Below are 23,112 nucleotides of genomic sequence, written 5' to 3' on the forward strand. Positions count from 1 at the left end.
TTTGACTGCTCTCTGTCTTTAGTTATCAAAAACCCCTGCAGTATTAGTTCAGTATTGGTTCTGATAAGGAAACACTCATTACACTCTTGCTGACTTCCCAGAATGATTTCAACAATCTTGAAGTTTATAAACCCTTGAAATCTGAAGAAACCAGATCAGATGTCAAATCAGGCCAACCAACCTTCTCGGGCTTGACCTGAGACACAACTTTCATTAATGGCAGAGGCAATCCTGCTGGTAAGAACCCTGAAGAAACATGGAATACTACCATGTTCAAAAGCAAACTAGAAGAGAGTGTACCTATCACTTCATGCATTTGGATGTGTTTGTAGCCTTTTTTCTGAGAATCTAAAGCTCAACTCCCACTCTAATTTTCCAAACAAGTTTTCTGACGCATACCTTTACCCTCAGAAACTATGAAAGCTCATGCAAACTTTAAATAGGAATAGATTTGGAGTTGGTTTTCTTGCTTTGGGGTTTTTTTTGTTTGTTTTTGTTTTTTTGTTTTTTTTTGGTTTTTTTGGGTTTTTTTCAGGTAGATCATTATATTCAAGGTAAAGGTTTTTGCATTACACTTTCAAATGCGAGCAGGATCACCTTCAGAAGGATCAACGGATTTGCACTGATGAAATATTGCAACACAATATTTCACAAGACACATATTTATTAGTCTTACTAATACTTTCTAATAAAACTTCTCTCCCTTACATGTGCTACCTACTAGCACTGATTTCATCAATTTTTCTTCTGAATTAAGGTCAGATCAATTACGTCACAGAAAGCCAAGCTTATTTGTGAATCAATTACTTCTTATGTGTGTTTTATGCTTTTATTTTTCAGTCTTTCTCGATAAATGAGAAGCTATTAAATTTGGACAAACATTTTTACAGATCAGTTGGCAAGCAGACAACAATAACAATATTGAAATATTTCCATACAAATGAGCTCATTACTTCTGTCTGTTTGTGGTGAAATAGTTTTTAAGGGGTTTTGCGTATGTGTTGCCAATCTGGTAGGCAGAGATAGTTGCAGGAAATAAACAAGGCAAAAAGTATGGGCACAGAGCAGTTGCATTCTGAACTGCTTGGTTATTTTGTTAACTTAGACCTTGTTAATTTCTGATCGATAAGTCAATCATGAAACAAATAATCTCTTCTCAGAATTATCCACTCTGTGTATGATACAGGGTTATTCAGAAGTTGCCTGACTTGCTATAACTGCATTGGTCTTAGTGGTGACTTCAACTGAAGGACAATTAGATCCTGAAGGTACATCCAAACATCAGGTCAGGTATGTAAGCAGGAACTATACAGAGCATGCCTAAAACAAAGAGCGTGATAGACCCAAGTTGGTCTAGCTAGTAGTGATTATTTAATACCCAGAATACTCACAATATGAAAACAAACATGCACTAGCTCAAATAAATATTTGCCTCTTCAAAGCATCCATTGCTTTCAACTTCACCACAAATAACTCTCTTCTGTGAGTCGAGATCACACCATTTTCTGTAATAAGACAAAGCAACTGAAAGGTGCTTCAAGTCACTAGGTTCAAAAGAAAAATATAGGACCAAATATTGACTGTAATGCAGAAGCTGCTAAACAAATGAAGTTTTCTTTCTTATACCAGGTTTGAGTTTTAAAGGATATAAAGCAGGACACAAACCTGGGGGACATTTACAAACAAACAAAATAAAACCAAAACCAGTAAGCTACCATGTAACCAAAAACAACCCAACAATCCAACCACAGACCTATCTGGGAGATTACCAAATACAGATGTGTTTCTAAAGAAATATTATTGTCAAGTAAAAAGTATAAAAGGAAAAAAACATTAAGTGAGAAAAAAAACCTAGACTGCAGCCACAAAAGTCACTAAGGGCCTACACAGTTCTCTTTTTTGAAAGTTTATCCAGTGCAGCTATTTATTGCAACCCATTTCAAGACTCAGTTTCCAGGATTCAGCTCTCTAAAGAGATATTTTGCCAACTTTAAAGACCCATACGTATTCACCCACTCTCTTCTAACTTCATCAACATACAATTCCTTTCTGAATTCTTTTAAAAATTACTTTCAAACTTTCCAGGTACTTGCTCCACTCTGTCTTCTGGACCTTTTCTGTACTTGCTCCAGTCTATCTTCTGGATCTCTTCTGTATTTTCTCCTTTATATGTTTGGATTTCTTTTGAATTCATGTTTTCTAGTATCTAATAAGTAAACCTCTGCCATGTCTTCTTTATTCATACTGGATAATGCTATGTCAAAAGCCTACTTGGCTCATCCTACTGTCTCTTTTCCTGCTCTCTTCTCACTCCGTTTTACTCACACTTCTGTTTTCAAAGTTGATTTATAAAAACTTTTCCTTCCTGATTACAGTTCCTAATTTCACTCAGTGTCTGCTATAATTTCTTAATTAACTCTGTAACTATGTAATTAAACTTTGCCACATTTTCTGAAACATCTGTCAGGAAAGAAGTGCTCCAAATAAACTTGTAGTGTTACTGAAGTAGGTTCCTATCAACTGCAGCCTATCATCCAGCTAGCACAGTTTCTATCAACACAGAGTACATCTTTCTCTTGTCTTAGCTGGCACATCTTCTGAGATGGGAACAGTGTGTTGGTTTGGTGTTTGAAGAGCCCTGAAGAGTAGTTTCCAACTACTCTGAGACTGACAAAAGTATAATTTAAAGAGACTGTAATTATACATAGGAATAAAGGTTCCCCATGGAATCTGACATGATTAATTCTGCATTGAGGCATTCAATAACTGTTCCTTCCTCAAACTGGACCTCAGTTCACTTAAATATGTGGGGAGTCTGTCCTACAGACCACTTATGGCAAGCGATAAAGAGCATATTTATTGAAAAGAAAAGAAAATTCCCTACATGGTTCTCCTCAGATACCTGCTCGGCAGTGTTTGGCTCTGCACAGATCTCAGCTAGATCTAGGACCAAGCTGCAACACACAAAGATGTGAAACATCCCTGGGGGCTCCTGTGTCAGCACAGCTCTCTGTGCTTGCATGTTAAGCTGTGACAGATGCAGTGACAAGATTGCTGATTTGTTAAGCAATTGCCACAGAACTCGAGTTATGATTACAGGCAGTCCTTGCCACCAGACACCTACTGCTTTAACATCAACAATGAAGATGAGTCACTAAAGCAACTTGGGAGCATCACTGAACAAGTGCTGAGACAAATATCTCTGTCTGCTGCGATGGTGTATTCTATGACATCTAAGAGAGCACTGCTCGCAGTGTTCTCTGCTTTATGTCTCTCTCTCCAATGTCTATCTCAAATATTGAAACTCCATTCCTGCTGTAAGCTCAAAGGGAGAAGGAACTTTGCCCTTTCACTTTCCTCCAGTAGCCTGCTTATTTTAGAAGACTTTATCAGTCCATCCAAGCCTGAAACTTTATTAGGGTCTTTCCCCTGACCGTGGTAATATAGCTCCTCTGAACTTTTTCCAAACAGCAGCAGCAGGTTTATAAATTGGCATGATTCATACACTGCCACTCACACTCTGAACGGTGAGTATGATCCTATCAGGTGAATTTCAATCTGGTACAACTGGGGAAAGTTATGAGTGGCAACAGATAAACAGAGATGGTCTGTCTGCAGACTCGGGAAGATGACTTCGCAGTTGACATTTGGTTAGAAAATTATCCTTAAATGTGGTACTGCTTTTTAACACTTGTACCAAAAAAAGGTTTCCCCATATTTCTGCTTTAAAAGGAATTTTCTAGCTCTGGAAATATCCTTTCACTTTATATATTTACCAGCAATAATTTAAATTCTTTTTTTACTTTTGTCTTTTGAGGAGTTTTGTCTCTACAAAGAGAGATTGTCCCAAGCAAAGGATACAAGGATGGAAGACGTTACAGAAATGGACTCTTGCCTATATGTCAGAAGCACAGCACTGAGCACACATGTTTAGAGAATATAAGAGCAGCTATATGCCCCTTAAAACAACGTCCTCAACATAATTTGGGATGAAATACATATTTAGAACAAAGCTTCACTTAAATAACAGAGGGAATGAAAATAACTCAGTATCTCAACCTCACTTTTTTTAGACTTTACTTATTAGAGTGACCTGACAATCTGATGCAAATTGACTGGATAATTGCTCTATTACAGTACTAGGACTTGGAGATATAATTTGATCCATTGCAGATAAGCAGAGGACAGTATGGCATCTTTATCCTCACAGCAATTCACAAACTTCAGAGCAGTCAGCTGGAGAAAAATGCATCAAAAAATCACAGTCTATGCTCCATTTGATACAGATATGTCAATCCTATTCTGTGCAAAGAGGGCTTTAGAACTACTGAGACTTGTTCAGCTATCAGGGCTGTTTATTTCAGACAGTGGCTAAGATTTTTTTGTGTTGTTTCCAGCCACGATGAACTGGAGCGGATTTTTGCCACTCTTCTCCTCCAAGCAAGGTGAACCTGCAAGCAGATCAGGAGGCGGCTGTTCAATTTGAAGAACAGCTGTCTGGAAACACTTTCTAAAGACATTGCCATCTGCTCAGCATCCCGATCCACTAGACATTCCTAAACACGTTAAATAGATTTATTTTCCACCTGCAGTCAGTCTGTGAATTATGTATGTGCTTTCAGAGGGGACATTGCTTTAACTGAATGGATAGCTGGTACCTGATACCGATGTCCTGTGCCAAACACTAATGGCCTGAAGCACATGCTTATTTAAACTACATCCAATGATATCATCATTCATATGTAGAATTATGTGCAAACACAGAAGCAGAAATGGGTTTGTAATAACAAAGACTTGGATTATTTCTTAGGAAGAAACAAATGAGCAAACTTCAAAAATTAACAAGATGGAACAGAAGCAAATTAAATGCAGATGATAAGATGTCACAATCTCAGACATCAATTGCTCAAATATAAGCATGATATCCTAACCATCTTGTTCCAAAAACAAGTATTTAACTTAGACCAGAGTCCTTATGGTAGAAACCACAGAAGTGATTTCAGTAGGTGCTGTGAACATGCAGGTCGTTGTAAACTCCCCAGAAACTTGCTCTGAACCAGTGAGTGAAAATGCATTCTTTCTCTCTCTCTTCCATTTCAATTCCCAAATATGGATTTTTTTTGAAGCTTGGAGAATGCCAAATTTGAGGTCTTTGACTTAATGTCCTCACAACAATATACCTTCTGCACAACAATCACCTTCTGTGATAATCCATTTAAATTCTGCAGGATAAATACTTTTAAGTAAAAAAACCCAAGAGCCAACTGATACTAGCAGTGTTAAAAGGATGCCACCTACTGGGCACCTCATCAACCTCTGGTAAGAGACCTGGAGAGGTAGGTGGAGTAATCTGAGAAAACTGTTAAAACCTGCTTTGCAGGGTAGCTCCATAAAACTGGGATTATTATTATTATTATTATATCTCTGTGCTCCTTATGCTAAGGATTTCCCAAAAGCTCTGGATTTTCTTTCTTTTCTGCCAGCTTTCTCATGCCTCCTTTTTCTCTTGTAGTAGCAGCAGCGAAAGCCATGTTTCAGAAGCATTTATTCTTTGTATTTTCCTATCAACTCTTCCCCTTGTAGTGCCTACATTTCTGATGAGAAGGTTACGTTTTAACAATATGTTCACCACTTTTTTCTGATATCCTCCTTGGGGCTAACAGGCACTGTCCAGGCTTCCCACTGAAAAAAAAATAAAATATGCAATATATGCATACACAGGCAGAGATTCACATGCACGCAGAGGTAAATACAAGGAAACATGATGGAATTAATATCGTGTTGTGGGAAAAATTCAGTCTATGCTTTAGGCTCTGCTTTATATGGTGTCAAAAAGAAAAGTTAAAAAAGAGGTTTCAGCTTTGACTTTTATTTCCTGATTTTGTGAGATTATTTCAGCCCTGATTGTTGGGCTGAAATTGATTGTTTGGCCACTACATTCTGCTTCAACTATTGGGTATCCTTTTTATTTACAATATTGCTTCCTAGAAGGAAACTGTCAGGCACATTTATATCCCTTCCAATTGTGGAGTGCAAAATACCAGAAAAATCTCCAGAATAGGAATGAGTTTATAAAGTCTCCAGGATTAAACATAAACCTTCAGAAAACTGTGTAGTTCTTGTGTAGCTTGTTACAGAGGATTAACAAAACAGAGAGACGCTTTCTCATTTACCACTGTGATCAATTTCTACTATTTTAGCAGAGTTAAAAGACTTTGAAACAAATACGGATTGCATTTATACCTACCATCTCTAGATTCCTTTTTTACAAACAGAATAATGCAAAGTAGCATTAATTATATAAGCAGACTGTCTTTGCACTAGATCCTACTCACATTTTATTAGATCCTATTCTCATCCTCACTCTAGTCACTTTGCTACACTGACAGTATAAAGAGGACTTCATATGAATCAACTTTTTTCAAGCAAGAATTAAAGCTTTAGTATTACAGTACAGTGGCTCACAGGATTGGTTTACATAGTTTTAAAAGAAGCAACACTATGCCTGCTAAGGGTATCCTTCTTTTTGTAATTGTAAGAAGTATTTGGTGCAGTAACTGATGTACTAATGGCACATCCATCAATATACAGTTCCTTCTTCTCACCCAAACCAGGGTGAGCCTACTCACATTGTTCTAACTGCCCAATCCATGGGAGCACTATTATTATTTACTATTTCACTCCTATTAACATAGCACAATAATTTATTCTCAACCAGCACCTGGGTGCCAGCAAGTCAAGCCCACTCTTTAAATCCATGCTCACAGAGCTTTCGTGCCTGAGACTCTCAAAAGGAACAATTGTACTACAAAATTCTCAGTGTGCCTGCACTGTGGCAGGACCAGCTATCACACGTGGGCCAGGTGTGAGAGTGGGTGTATATGTGCCCGCCTGGGAGTAGCACCAAGGCACCCTGAGGCAGCAAGCGGAGAGCTAGGCTGCAGTCTTTTGGGTATGGCACTACATCAGTCTGGTAACACCCCTTCTGGCCCCCACTGTCATCAGAGTAAGCCAGCATGGCTCAGAGCAGCACCGCTGCAACAGGCACATCCCTGTCCCACGTCTGGTGGCCAGAAAAAGCTGAAAGGGTTGCTGGTATCTAGCTTCCCTTGATTACAGTTTCTGAGGCCATCACAAACAGCCTCCCTGCTGGGAGTACCTAAGGTCAGTCCAGTCTCCTCATTAGACACTGAGGAGATTAATTTTGTCATGTATATTTATTGTATTCTACCATTCTACTTCCAGGCATAAAAAGACAGATACTCTGATTCCAGTCTGCATAACCACTGACTTAAATGCATGAATTCAGGCTAGTGATTTAAGTAGATACAACTTGTTTATGGAAATGCCCATTACACACTGTTTCAAAATACCCAAATAAAGAGAGTTCTGCTCAAGGATAGCAGAAATTTGGGAATTAAAATGCAAAGGAGAGGTGTTTTTTTTTTATTATTATTAGCCAACCAGATTGGCTCCAAGCAGGATGGCAAAATAAGATCTGTAAGCAGATGGGATAGGGACCTTGTTTCAGTGACAGGAATTTGCATTATGGACACAGACAATACTTTAAGAGTGTATGTCCTAGCTACAGAAACGCCTAATTCTACCTAAATAAACAATGTAGATAGATATTCTTTTTCCTCCTCTTAGGAAAAGTCATATCACATAAGTTAGCTTGTACAGTACTTGGAGAAGTACTACACTTTTCCTGTCCATATGGCAGAGCTTCTTACTTGCTATATTTGCCTAAAAAGGTTAAGTTCACTTAGGATGAGGATACTATGGAAAATAGTTTGTGAAATGCTGCTTTAATAAAATTATAAGAAAAAAATCTAAATCACCAACCTTTAAGAACACAAAATCCACCTTCTCAGCCTTTCCACCCTCATGCTTTGACCATACCCAAGGATTTCAGATAATACCCTGCTGAAACATCAAAGAGAATTAAGGAGGAGAAAACTACTCAGGAATAACAGTGTACAAATTAAGTAAGAAGGAGAAAGAGGAAAGACAGTTTTCAAACAGATCCCTCTCTCAAATAGCAGTCTCCAAAAGTCTCCCTTCCTTTTTTTTTACTATTAACTGGGAGTTCTGTCATACATAATCCTCTTGCTTTGGAATTCAGCAGATTCTGAGGAAGTCTAGAGGTGTCTTAAGTATGGTAAACAAGTATCTTCAATATTTGACAGTATCCCATATTCTAAATAGTTTGAATAGCAGATCACATTTTCTATTAATTCCTGTCACAGAAAAACCTACTCCTGACATGCTTCAGTCTCACTGACAGGATGGCAGCGCTTCCACTTACAGGAACTAACTTATGCCAGAGCACTACTTGATTTCTCTTGCAGTGTGTAGAATCTGCTTTTAAAAAAATACCTTAAAAGGAATCGAAGTATGCAGAACAGAGTTGTACCTCCTTTATAAGGCTAATGGTAATGATCCACAGGGAAAATGCAAGTTCTTCATGGACTAGCATTAAACCTGAACACTAATATACTGTCTCTCATACTGTCACCTTCTTTAAGATTGATGAGCTTTAACTATTCAGTGGTATTGAGATCTCCTCAATATTGGCTCTCAACAATATTCTAACTATAACACCTATAGCTTTCTGAAAAATTTTTGCAGTTTAAAGCTTTTAAATTTTTGCATTGTTTTCACTTTCCACCTCTGCTTTTACTAATGAATGAAATTTTTAGCAAAAATTCTGTGTTCAATGATGTTAAAAGGTCTTCTTAAGAAACATATATGGTTCATTCCTGTATTTGTGTATCACTGGTGTCTTTATGTCATATAGACTCTCTTGGAATAATATTATTAAAACCAAAGTCATGTAATAAAGTCAGATGATTAAAGACTCTCCAGATTATAAAGGTAACTCTGAAGTTAGAAGGCACTTGGACAACCTTTATCAGCCTTCTTGGGGATAGGTACTACAATTTTAATTGCTTGTCCTCACGCTTCTTTTCTCACTGGACTTCTTCTTCACCATTTTAAAAAGGTTCTAAGGATGAACAGAGCCCACTGAATGAAAATTTATTCAATACTTTATCACTGGTATTCAGTGGATTTCATTTATTGTACATACATAAAACCTTGCATGGTAGACAGATTTATTCATTTCTTTACATGGCTTTTTCCTTGGGGCTCATTACTGCAGTATAAATGCTTCACTGACAAATAACTAACCTCCAAACTGCTGCTGTCTAGTGAGAGATAGCATTACCAGGTTGCCACAGATGAGGAGCCAATGCTGCATTGATGGGTTGGCATCCTTTTCCTTAATCAAAGACTTCTAAAACTTACTATCTGCTTTCAGTAGCTCAGCATATTATACACAGGAAGGATGAAGAATGACTAAGATGTGGAATGAAGAATGTTGAAAAGACAGCTGATAGTGTATTGTGTTTTGATAAATGTTGCCATGTACATCACTAATGCAATGTCCCCAGCTCATGCAGCACATCCTGTAGAGATTATTCCCATGGAATGCTGCCTTTTATTTCAAGGCAAACTGTATCCATATTTTCTAAAATTCCTAGGCCAATTCTAAATTGTACATAAAAATCTGTTCCTCCTTCAAGTTCTTACAGAGGTGACATAATTCTGCTATTTAGCAGGTAAGTTGCTGACCCTACTCTGAGTTTCAGTTCCTCTGGAGAGATCAGTGCTTTCAGCCCTTTTCCTTTCTTCCATTTGTGGATATGCTTGGATGCCTCTTTTCGAGACCACAGTAATTCCCTGAGTCATAGTAAAAATAGGCTGTAAAGAACCTCTAGAGATAACCTAGTAAACCCTCTTCTCAAAGCAGGGCTAACTTCAAAGTCAGATCTGCTTATTCAGAGTCATATCCAAGCCAGTTTGAATTTCTCCAAGGATGGAAATTTCACAGCCTCTCTGGGCAATCTGTTCCAGTGCTCTACTGTTATCATTCATATGCTTGCTAATGATTTGGATCTGACTGTGATTTAGAAGTGTCCCTGATATCATGTGATTAACACTATCAGGTTTTAGTGGTATTCACTCTGGTAACAGTGTGAGACATTCTGCTATTTCAAGACCTTTCTTCTTCAATATATCTTGTGCAGACAATTTACCAGCAGGCTTTTCTGAAACACTGCCTTCTGGATAATATGTTGGAAGTCACTAATTAGCTCCTCTCCTTGTCCTATCTGACTTTCTGGTACCAAACTATGCATCTAACATAATGAATATGGTTGTTAGAGAGGGCCTGGAAGTGATGACATTTAGCATGAGTGGGTTGTTCCTGTCTCATTGCATGATTGTTCTTGTGTTGATTTGTTCCTGATTCATCGCTCTTAAAGATCTTTAATATCGATGCACACATGGAATACCCTATTATTTTTCTTCTCTACTGCCATCATCAAGGAAGCCTTTCCAATGGCTTCTTCATTTTTCTAATTAATGTCTTTATTGCCGAGGGGCTTGCAGTGGAAATAGCTATCACAGTGCAATACGCAGTTCTAGTACTGCCTAGTAGGTAGATTCTGCAGCAAGCACTTGAAATCCTATATCTTCAAAAAGACATATAAATGTACACTTGCCAGTCTTGCTATTCTTTTCCAGTTTTCACTATTTTTAATGTTTTTATCAAATTTAATTAATAGCTAAACTTTACACCCAAAATTATTTCTGCAGGAGTGTCTATTATTGAGATATCTGGATGCTTACTTGTATCTGTGTACTTTTATCTACATAGAATGAATGTTCTTGTATCCTACTAGCCCTGTTTTGTGCCAGAGATTCAACTTTTTCTGAAGTCAGTCCCAAAAATTTGTAGGCCAATACTGATGCTTGTTTTTATGGCTATTTCTTCCTAATTTATTTGAAAACATGTATGTTTTCACCACTATAAATCTCCTTTTTTTAACAGTAACACTGCTGCTGGCTGCTTTCCCTGGAGACATTCTTCAGCTGTGCATTCTTTGGCTTTGATCTTCTCAGTTTGCTTTGCAGTATTTAAAATACATCTTCTCAAACACCTGTTTTTCATTTTTCATTTTATGATACTTCAGTGCTCACTGGCAGTTTGCTGGGTTTGTGGCTATGGAGCATGCTTCTGAAGTGAACTGTGGTTGACGCTTCTCTCTGGGACCATGCAACACTGAATGACTGCTGATCCACATTTTATCATTTTATGATTCATCACCATTACTGAAGTGTCCTCTCATCTGATCTGTATCTTTTATGCTCTAGCTATTCTAGTGGTATTCTAGGATGTTCAAGTGTCATCCACTTATATACTTTTATTTCATTCTTACCTCTCCTATTGGAAGTCTCCAGCATCCCACTTCTCCTCTGCAAAAAGTCTTTTTGTAATCAGTTTCAGCTGGCTGATTCACTCACACCAAAGGACTCAGTAGGTCCTCAGCTTTCCTAAGATTTCTCTGCTGAACAGAACTCCTCTCTCTGATGCCATATACTTCAAATCACTCCAACAGTCTATTCACATTTCTTCTGTCAGCTTCAGAACTTGTTGCTTCTTCTCATCTCTCTGTACAAAAGAATATGAGAAACAGAGGATCTTCCTCCTTCTTTGCCCGAAGTCCAGCAAAAAACCTGATTCCATCAACCAAACCTGTGCATTAAATGAAGCTTTCTTCTTTCAGGTCTACACTTCTTGCCTTTCTCTATATGAAGAACATAAAATTTTCTCCAGATTCTGTGTGTGAACTTGGTTTAGATTACCATGAAGACAGTTAATATAAAGACATAGCTAACAGTATACAAGCCCCGCTCACACACTGAATACCATGACCTAAAAAGAACTGCTTAAATTAACAAGCTTTTCAGATAGCTTCTGTATCCTACCCTCTAAAGCTCGACACAGTAAACCCATGAAGAATAAACACCACTGTCTTAAGATGATTACACCAGTGTATTAACTGCAGTGGTGAAAATGGTTCACGAAAGAGACTAGAACCTTTAAAGTCTGTTGCAAAAGCTCATCAGGTAGTGAAATGGTAGTGGCAGATTGATATCCTGCATGTTTCAGTCCCAAAGGAAATAAAACCTCACCAGAAGTCTTCACAGATGTGTGCTGATAGCACAATACCGGTGAGACTCTGGCAGCTCATGTACAACTGGCACACTGTCAAGGGTACTGCCCTGAGCTTCTCCTTTATGAACTTTCTTCTGTTCTACTCCTGTCTCCTCACAGACATCAACTGTTTCTTCTCACCTATTTCTACTCTTCATTCTTTCAGTTCTGTTCAGAATTCCTAGTCAGACCTAGCTCCTTCCAAGCTTTCTGGCACTGCAGTTCCAATCTCTTTCCCCGACCTTTAGTTTCTCCCCTTCGTAACTATCTCGTTTTCCTGACTTCATGGCTCCAGTATATTTAATGGGGAAGAGGGGAGGGAATTCTGTCTCTTCCAATGCATCTTCCTCCTAATGTGCTAGTTTCTACCCCAACTAGCCTCTAAATGCCTCTTTCTGGAAACGTCAGTGGTTTTCAGTTATCAGTTTGTCCCTCAGCATCTAACTTGTTGCACAAGCTTATCATTCTCAAATGACTCCTGCCCCAAATCCAGAGTCCACTTGCCCTCAGAAGTAACTCCCAATTGCATTTCCAGTAGTCCTCTTCCATGTCTGAAACCATTCCCATTTTCCCACATTCCACACTGTCAATACCTCTTCCTGCTCTTCCTTTGTACTTTAGGCTTGTTCTATGTGCTCTCACTTAGCACAAACTGGCTTATACTACCACAAAACTGCAATTGCAGATGAAAACTCCCAAAGATTCAGGCTGTACATGTGTGGGTGTGTTCTTACACAAATGGTAGAAGGTTCAGCCTTGACTCAGAAGCCGTCTACTGCCAAGTCCATTTTCCACCACATGGTAGCACAAGAACTTCTCAGAGGAAAAGAGCGACCAGAACTTGCAAACATTAGCAAAGCAATATATCCTGCATTGGAGGAGAGTTTCAGCAACCATGAAAATTATATGGCCAAAACTTTTCAAATAAATTCAACAGACTGAAGGTAGAGACAGGGTTGGGGTTTTTTTGTTGCTGTTTGGGGAGGTTTTTGTTTGTTTGCTGTGGGGTTTTTTGTTTGGTTTTGTTTTTGTTGTTTTTGTTGAGTTTTTTTGCCTGTTTGTTTTTTAAATAAATATTCACTGTGAATAATGCTGTATTCTCTCCCAGTATCTCCTCCGAGCTGTTGTATCCTTTTCCATCCAAACTATGTCCACTGTTGAGTACAAGACACTCACTATATTATGGTGCAATTTAAAAAATTGAAATAGTATTTAATAGTAACAAAATATTTTTATACATTAATGAAATTTTGCTCACTTCCACAAGTATTTTTATAATGATAGTAAAAATCTGGATTTCATGTTTTTAAATCATGTAATTCAGTAATACCTTTCCTTTTGACATGAAAAAATTTGAAGATTTTCCACAGAAAAATAAATTCTGAAATACAATTTTTAAAATTCTATACTGAAGTAATTGGAATAACTAACTGTCTTTAAACGTTACACCCATGTGATTTCTCCATATGGAATAACACATCAGTGGAAAACCATAATTCATCACTTCAAGAAACCTCTTATCAAAACATATTCTTTCATGTGATATATGGCATGTCTGTAACACTTGATTATAGTAAATAATATGCTGACCATATGTTGCAAGGTATTAACATAAGTAGATAAATTATAGGCCTTGATACCAATAAAACACTGCCCCAATATCTTGCGAGAGAATGAGGACACTTTCAGGTAATAGTTGAGGTTCCACAGGACCCTTTCTGCGTACAGTGCACTCATACCTCCTTCTGGCTTAACCACACACATTTCTCATGCACTGCAGATCAGTAAACCACATTTCTTTTCCTCTTATTAGAAGGGAGGATGGTAGTTTAAATACAAAGATTTTTGTAATTTCTGTCACTGTGCAGACAGCTACAGCAATGACAAAATACTGGAGTGGGCTTGGATTTTTAGTATGCAAGTAAATCACAGATGTGAATTATTTTGAGCAGCAGATGAAAGAGAAGTGATACAGTTACACAGTGCCTACCTACAGATTTTTCCAGTGATGACCTCTGATTACATCAGACATTTCATGGGATAAACACATATCCTTAAAAACACTGCAGATCTGATTGCCAGTAAAGTCAGCAGGCATTTAAACCTGTATAAATCCAAACTTACGTGTTTTCCTTTCAGTGCTGAAATTACTTCAGTCTTTAGGAAGCATATACTATGAAATACCATGAGACAATAGAAATGAAAAATGCAATGAAAACCAGCTGAGTAGAAAACACTGGGTCTGCTTTATCTGTGAGAACATATGGTAACAATGATTATTATTTATTACTTGATCCTACTTCAACCCCAAATGTACTTGGCAACATTTGAACACAGAGGAAAACATTGTATTGTAACACAAACCGCTCAAGGGCTTAAGAGTCAAGCCCTTCAGCAGTCTGTAGCAGTAGAAGTGGCCGTCAGAAAATTAAAGGAAGTCTCCACTCACACAATTTGTATTCTCCATAACCAAATTTTTCTCAAGACAAGGGTTTAAAGAATTTGCTCAACTCCAAGCACCACAGCTCTGCACAGTCAGGAGCCCAGGTGTCTATGGGTTAGTCTTTCAGTTTCTCAACATTTTTAAACACTCTGAAGTAAAGCCAAAGACTTACCAGAGATGCTCCAAATTGGTCAGACTAAACTACCCTTTGAACTAGCCTCACATGAATTCTGTTCGCTATTTTCCTTTGTTAGAAACAGAGTTCCTGGAAGCGTTGCAATATAAAACATTATGATTCAATAATCCACTCAAACACCTGTATAATCAACCAAACCAGTATCAGTGATCTATCTTATCAATATATTGTATATGCAAAATTAAACACTGGAATGTAAATGAAATGTCCTCCACTAAAATATATGTAAGTGGAAGACAGTGCTGTCTATTACTTAATTAGGCATTTTGTAGCATAACTTTCCAGAAGTTCATCTCTACCACTAAATATTCATGTGGATATAGCATTCAAAGCATCTCTTTCTTCTGAATTCTCCATTTTCTGCCAAGTATTCTTTAAATTTTGTGTTAATTGAGGTAATTTCTGCATTCCATACCTTCAGTCTTCATAGTGTTTCCATCCCAGCAGCAACAGCACAGCTGAGGATAACAACAGCAAACCTATTGTTCCCCTTACGTACTGTTTTGGAGACAAAACAAAATGAGGATCCCATTAGGAACTGGACTGAGTGGTGAGAAGAGGAGTTCTTATCAGGAGAGATCCAAATTTTAGTCACATGAGGAAACTCATCAGTCTTGGGTACCTTTCTCTACCAAAACTGAGAAACTTTAGTAAGTTTCTCTATGCAATCTAAGTAGTGAAGGTGTAAGCCTCCTGTCTCCCGTCTCTCAATATTTAAGGCTAGAGGAGATCATCTAGTATCTTTTGATGTTCATTTTACTCCAATGGATGAGAGATGACAGTTCATAACATAAAAAGAGCTGTAACTTTATGGGACAGCACTCATACCTCTTCTGTGAGGAATCATACTTGTCCATTAAAAGATGTTTACCATCTGCATGTTGTCTGACATATGGCAAATTACACCATCATATTTCAACAACGAAAAGGGAGTGCAGCGTAAGAGAGGGGCCCAGTGATGAAGCACCTGCACAGCTACAGGTAACTAGGACTACAGAACACAGGCTACACACCAAGGCTACAGGTAACTAAGATTACCTGAAATATCAAGAAAGTTGGACGAAATCATGTGGTGATAGCTCTGCTCAAGAAGTTTAGGTTGTGCAACATAAAGTGAGACACAAATAGGTTCTGTACTGAAGGCAGGTAGAGCATCACCAGTTTGGCACCGCACCATACTGGGGATAAATTTAAACAGAAAAATTTCCTGTAGGGTTCATGTTACTTCTTCACAGATCACAAGCCCCATACAACTTGGCCTTGAACATTTCCGAATATGAGGCATCCACAACTTCTCTGGGCAACCTGTTCTTGTGTCTCACCACTTCATCATAACAAGTTTCTTCCTGTTATTCAGTCTAAACTCATTCTTTTTCAGTATGAAGCCATTAATAATGGCCAGTCTTCGCGAACGAAGAACCAGGGAAGGTCTTTACACCTTCCAGCCTGCGCATTGGATTTTTTTTTAGGTGAGACACAGTGTGCGCGGAACTGAGCCCACCCTTTAATCCTGAGGTTCATCTGCCAGGGCCAAGCACGCTTGGACGGTGGCAGCGAGGTCCTCAGGACGTAGATGGATTGCCTTACAGGCTAACGAGCTCCATCCATTACCTCTTGTCCTATGACTATATGCCCCTGTAAAATGTCCCTCTCCAGTCTTCTTGTAAGCCTCTTTTAAGTACTGGAAGACTGGAAGATCTCCCTGGAGCCGTCTTTTTTCCAGGCTGAACAGCTCCATCTCTCTCAGCCTCTCTTCATAGGAGAGGTGCTCCAGCTCTCTGATGATCTTCATGTCCCTCATCTGGAACTACTTCAACATGTTCATGTCCATCTTATGTTGGCGTTCCCAGAGCTGGATGCAGCACTCCAGGTGGGGTCTCACAAGAGCAAAGTAGAAGGGGAGAATCAAATCCCTTGCCTCCTGGTCACACTTCTTTCTATTCAGTCCAGGATATGACCGGCTTTCCGGGCTGCAAGAGCACATCACCACGTCACGTTGAGCTTTTCTCCAACCAATTCTATGATTCACTTGAATCAAAACAGTTTGATTTGCTACAGATAACTGCTCTGGTACACACAACTTGCAGGGAAGATAAGATACAAACGAAATACAACTGCGGAGCTACCTGTGATTTTTTTAAAGCAGTTAACACTCATTACTGACATCAGCTGGAGGGAAATCAAGACTAACAGAAATGGAGTCACCCATCTGCATACATCACAGGTGAGATGCTACAGTCACTTGAGCTTTCTCATGTTAGAGCATGCCTCAGTGCTGCCTGAGACAAACAGAAATGGCTAATTTGCTCTATGAATTTATTCAGTCTTTGATTACCTTTCTCTCACTTCCATCAAGCTCTAAACAGTGCCATGGATTACAGCATTTTTTGTTTTGAGAGCACTGAAAACTAAGTAAATATTTCACTAATAAAAAAACAGAAGCAGAAAATTTAGTTGACCTTTGAAGGGACACTATGCCAAATGTGGAGCCTCCTTCCAGTCACTAACAAAAAGGTAAAACAGAACTTTAGTTTGTTTTTCTTTTACAAGAATAATCTTAATCATGGAGCCTTGACATGTTTGGAATGGCAACATTTTGTTTTCCAGAGTATTCATTATATTTAAAAGAGGTATTTTTAACTGTCAGCTTAATTCTGAGAAGGTAACTGTGAAGACAAGACACAATTCATCTTGACTCAAGCAACCTCCAGATATGTCTGTACATTCACTTGGCATTGCCTGCAGATGTGTTCAATTTCTAGGACAAACCATCAGAATAAAAATCTTCTTTTCTAATTGTCAAGGGGTAATTCAGCATTTCACAGAGCACCCAGAAACAGAAAGGCATTTCAAACACCCCCCTTTTGATTAAGAGCAATTTTCTAACCCCCCGCTTTAGCTTTACCTCAAGATAATGAGGACACCACAAACTAAACAGGTCAAAGCCACCAAAAAGTGTACATCCTGTCTTACTAATCCTTTGAAGTACATACCGTTTGAGCTACCATGCATAAAATATTGTGAAATCATATATTCAAAAATACTGCAGAATTTACTGAGTGTATTATTCATCTAACCATTGGTAATAGTTAATATTACTCACCAAAAGCCATAGGTTAAGGGATTTGGTTCTTATATACACTGCTGAATATGACCAAGCAGGAAATTATTTTCCAAACAGTGTCACAGGAAACTGCAACACTGAAATGTGACATATGAAACTGAAAAGCATGCTTATTTCCAAAACCACTACTAAAAGTGTGGTGTAAATAGCCAATTCTGCCAAATCTGTGTCAGGTCTTTTACATTACAAATGATAAAAAAGCCAAGGTCCAGATGCCACTCCACGTCACCTTTACTGAACCCCACATGACTACTGTGCTAAAAACCAGGAGTACGACTATCATGTTGAGGTGTAGCAGATAAGATGCACTTATAAGAACTGCATTTCTGTTTGTTTTGTGTACAACATGCACAGGTAAGAACACCAATACTGCACCATCAGTCCATCTCCTGGACCCAGGAGTCTTCCTCCCTGCAGGTTCCCTGGGTCTCTGGTGCACAGGTTAAGCTGGTCCTTGCAGTAAACCACCGTTCAGGACTACAGTTCAGTATTTGACTAGAACAGTACTAGTTCACCTGTCTACCATATGATCCTAATTCAGAACACATTTAGGGAACCATGGAAAAATACATGGCAGCATACCTCTGGTGTCCTTTACCTACTCTTGTTCCAAGTGGTTTTCCCTATCAACTATGGTCAATGACTCCACTTTCTTCTTATGGCTGAACACCAAAATTTCTTGTTCTTCCTTGGTTTAATGGTAAATCATAGAATTATGTGGGTTGGAAGAGACCTCTGAGATCATCAAGTCCAACCCTTGATCCAGCCCCACTGTGATTACTAGATCATGGCACTCAGTGCCACATCCAGCCTCATCTCAAAAACCTCCAGGGATGGTGAATCCACTACCTCTCTGGGCAGCCATTCCAATGCCTCATCACTCTCTCTGGAAAGAACTTCTTTCTAATATCCAACCTAAACCTCCCCTGGCAGAGCTTAAGCCCGTGCCCTCTTGTCCTACTGCTGATTGCCTGGGAGAAGAGATCGAACCCTACCTGGCTACAACCTCCTCTTTGCATACATCCATACAAAGCAGCACAATCAATCAAATGGAGCTCACTACCAGAGGTAACTACCACTTCCAGGTCCTTCCCACTCTGGGGGTTCATATCCTTAAATGAGGGTCACCTAAAAAGCATGGAGCCCACTGAACAGCTCATAGGCTTACTGGTAAAGCAAGACCATATCCTTGATTTGTTCAGTAGATGACCTGAAGAAAAACTCCTGAAGTGTCTAGATACCATCTGGATTAAAAAGATGTCCAGCTGAAACACGTCCATGACTTCAACACTTAACAGAAGGTTTGGATTGTCCAGTTGTAACTTCTGGGTGGCTACCAAGCCCAGTGTTGTTAGGAGTGCTCCTTATTGACTGAGATGTGGCCAATTATCTCTTCCATTGTTATCTTGTATTAGGTAGTTCTTCATGTGAGCAATTCAGTGTATCTCTCCATTAAGTTACTAGCAATTCACTCCATTGAAGTGACTGAAAGCAATGTCATATGGGAAGTGGGTATAAGACCAAAAACCAGTACAAAATGATATGTAATTAAGTGCTGTTCTTTCGTAGGCTAATGCTAGTAAAAATTAAGGTTAATACTGAAGAAAATAAGATCAGAGGAAAATAATATACCACCTTAAGGTACTGGTCATTCATTTCTGCATGACTTTATCAAAGAATCAATTAACATTTAATCCTGTTAAAAGGTGCTCGGTGTACCCGTGCAAAGTACAGAGTATTCATGTTTCAGACAAAGAGCACCTTTTGGTCTACTGCATGGCCTTCAGCAAGACGTCTTAGACTTTCCTGACTAGTTACACCGCAAATTTTTCAAGAGAGTGAATTTCACTCTGTGCATGTAGCTGTACTGCATGCCACTCAAACAACGGTTGAAAGGGCTCAGCACAACACAAAATCACTCATGAAAGGCCTATATCTATGCTAGCATTAATGAGACTTTCAATATTGACTTCAATGGCAACAGTTATGACTCAAACATCAATTACCAGAAATAAAGCAAAACTGAGTTTACCAGCTTATTGATACGTAGAACCAGTAGTCACTTTCAAAACCGAATTTCATGGTATTTTATTTGCCAGCATAACTTTCAGTCAAGTGTAATTCAATTATTTAGTTGCTTATTTTCCCAAAACCTCTATTTGCATGCATGATTTTTAAAATAAATATAGAAAGAGTTCCTGAAAAATCATTAGATAGAAGAACTCAAGTCATGATATGCTCTTTCTTCTTCTACTTACCCAAAGCTAGTAGAAATTATTTGCAGCTACGTTGGTCATGCCAATATTATTATATAACAGGACTTGCATGTAGCTTCTCACAGATCTACAGATACAGATTTAAAATTAACTGGCTAAGGTTTAAGCATTGTTCCACTTTACTTCAATCTGGAAGAGAGCTAGATAAAAACAATTCAGCAAACATCCTGTAGAAAATTGTTTTCACCTTTAATGAAAATTCTCAACTTCAGATGGTTTTCAAAAACATTCAGCTGTAGACATGGAAAAAAAAGTTTGCTTAACTAGACTCAGTTCAATTTATTAAGCAAAACCTTATGAATATATTATTCAGTAATATTTCAACAAGGTTTATAGAAAAGATGCTTCTGTTCTTTCATCTCCCAATAAAGCTTAAGACCTGCACAGAAGTAAACTGTAACATGATTTGTTTCCTGACATTTTTATAGTACATCAAATATTTAGCAGTTTACTTGTAAACTTCTTTGACACTAGCAAGGTAATTGATAACGTTCCCCCATACTGTCTGAATCCCTCTGTTAAAATATGATGCATATTCAAACTGCAATCCAACTTATGATCCATTCTGATGAAACAAAAATCAGAGTATAAGACAAATCTGGACTGTCTATTCCTCTTGAAAGCACAATACAGTTTATTCTACATAGTTTTTTTAACAAGTATTAAAACCTGTGCAGCTCTTATCCATGATTCTAAAGCAGAACTGTGTAGAATTTTTAGAAGTGCCATTATCAGTCAAATCTAAACGTTGCCTCTTGAATTTCTAACTAAAGTTGGCTGTCACTCACAATAAATGATAATGAAGACCTACAGTGAAGCCCACTCTTTGGAGGGTTTAATTGGGATTTTACCCTTGATCTTAACAGGACCAACACCTACTCAAGATTTATAAAGTTAGAATACTTCACTACATGCCGGTGGGTACAGAAACACAGTGTTTTAGTTCATTTCGAATTATTTCATGTCAACTAGCACAAGACAGCTATAGCAAGCATCGGAGCAGCAGCTTAGCAGAAGTTGCCTACTGGTAAAGGTTATCATATGTCTGAAGAAATGAAAGGAAGTATTAGCTCTCCTACATTTAATTTACCTGCTTGACAATTATGCCTAGGATTTTGAGTGGTGAAATAAATTCCCTCTTCAGCTCAAAATTACCTGCAGTTTGAGCCGCTGGTAGCAAAGAAATGTTATCCTGGTCAGCCCTGATGCACTCAGCATAGGGACCCTTCCACTCACCAAACATAAAGGTTCTCCCCCAAATATCAACTGAAGGGGAAAAGGAGCAGAAGCAAGACCTTGATTTCATTCAGTGCCTATAAAAAAGCAAAGGCATTTTAATGTGATGTCTTGATTAATTCATTCTAAGCTCCGTTTATCCAGACTCCTTAACACTAAAGTGCACAGTCCTGGAAAGAATATCACATGCTGTATTACCCTTAAGAAGTTCAAGTGGTAGTCAGTGTATGTAAAAGATTGGCAGGAAGGCAACTGTTAGATATTGACAATATTGACTTCAAGAGGTCTTGGGATACACATCTTTCTATTTACTCTTTTTATGAATGATTTTTTCATTCATCATTTTAGTCACAATTGACATTCTGTAACTAAAATAAACCAGAAGTTTTTCTCTTTTCTTTGCAAATTGTCAACTACATTAACCTTGTCAAGAAAGCCCACAAGAATAAAATCAATATAGCAATTTAAGGACAAAATTGGCAGGCATTATATTGTACTTGGACGCATCTAGTAAATAGCCTCATACATCAAACTACTGTCATCAATGGCAATATTCTGAAACCTACTAATGTTGTTTATTACATTTGTGGTGTGAAATGCCAAAGTAAGTACAGATATCGGTGCAGCAGATGAAAAATAACAAGGAAATAATATCTGACATGCCTGAAAAGCACGGACTAGAGACTCAGGTGTCATTTAAACGCTCTGTACATCCAGCACGGAGAGCGGCTGCTCTCTGTAAGCGATACGGTACCAGCAGCGACCTGCTCGCCCATACAGAAGCCGCAGTGGGAGCTCCGGGATCCACCGCGCCCCGGCCCCGCGTCCCGACCGCCAGCTCCGGGCAGTGCCGTCCGTCCTACGCCCCTTCCCCGGGGTGGCACCGCACACGCCGCCGCTGCAGCTCTTACAACTCACTCCCTCTTCCACCCCTAGTTCTGGCTGCACTACCAGCCGGGGTCTGACTCCCCCGGCATCCCCCTCCCCGCTGCTCGCTGGACCCTCGCGGCTCTCCTGCCCCGCGTCCGCTCTCGTGGGGTGGCGGGTGGGGAAGGGCAGGCGGCGAAGTTCGCGGGACTTACGGTGGCAGCGCTCCCGGCACTGGCGCGGCACCTCTCCCGGCCTCCCGTCACCTCGGGCCACCTCCGCGGCGGCTCGGCGCCCGATCCGGCGCAGCCCGGACGCCCCTTCACTCCTCGAAGGAGCTCATGGGGCCGCCCGCTCCCCGACCCCCGCCTGGTGGGTTCCCGCGTCCCGCAGGCGGCGGACAGGCACCAGCCAGGGTCGAGCCCCTCTGGTGGGGCTGCGCCTCGGGCAGCATCTACCTCCTCTCGCCCGCGCCGCGCCCACCCCCCCGCTCCACCCCGGGCGCCGGCGGGGCTTCGCGCAGACGTCGGTGCGGGGCGGCCGGAGCCCGCCCGGCGGCGGCGGCTGCGCCTCCTCCACCCCCGCCTCCCCGCAGCTCCCGGCCGCTCCTGCCGCTGGGGAGCTGTGCCGGAGCCGCCGCTGCGGGGGCGGGAGCAGCGGGGGCCGCCGGCGCTCCCGACACACCGCCTGACGGAGGAGGGGACCCGCGGCGCGGGGGCGAGGGACGCCCGGCCCGGGGGCCTGGGGCGCGCCCCCCTCGTCCCCGCGGAGGAGGCGGAGGCGGCAGCGGGAGCCCTTTGTCCCGGCAGTGCCTTCCCAGCGCGGCCGGGGTCTCTGCATCTCAGCCGGCCGGGCTGTGTCCCCAGTGAGGGTCTCAGGGGCCCGGTCGGACACCCCACCTCCTCC

At 40.1% G+C, this 23,112-nt stretch overlaps 1 protein-coding gene across 1 annotated transcript in view; it reads right to left on the reverse strand.

Moving 5' to 3' along the window:
• The window catches only part of CALCR (calcitonin receptor), a 157,298-nt gene extending 134,710 nt beyond the window's left edge, over nt 1–22,588 (reverse strand). The window contains exon 1 of the mRNA XM_027893229.1: nt 22,422–22,588. The gene's annotated coding sequence lies outside the window, so the exon portion shown is untranslated. The remainder of the gene's footprint in view (nt 1–22,421) is intronic.
• Nucleotides 22,589–23,112: the final 524 nt, after the last annotated feature.

Source organism: Empidonax traillii, unplaced genomic scaffold (assembly GCF_003031625.1).
Source record: "Empidonax traillii isolate 1590-97213 ecotype Southwest subspecies unplaced genomic scaffold, ASM303162v1 scaffold384:size1533304, whole genome shotgun sequence".
Classification (NCBI taxonomy): domain Eukaryota; kingdom Metazoa; phylum Chordata; class Aves; order Passeriformes; family Tyrannidae; genus Empidonax; species Empidonax traillii.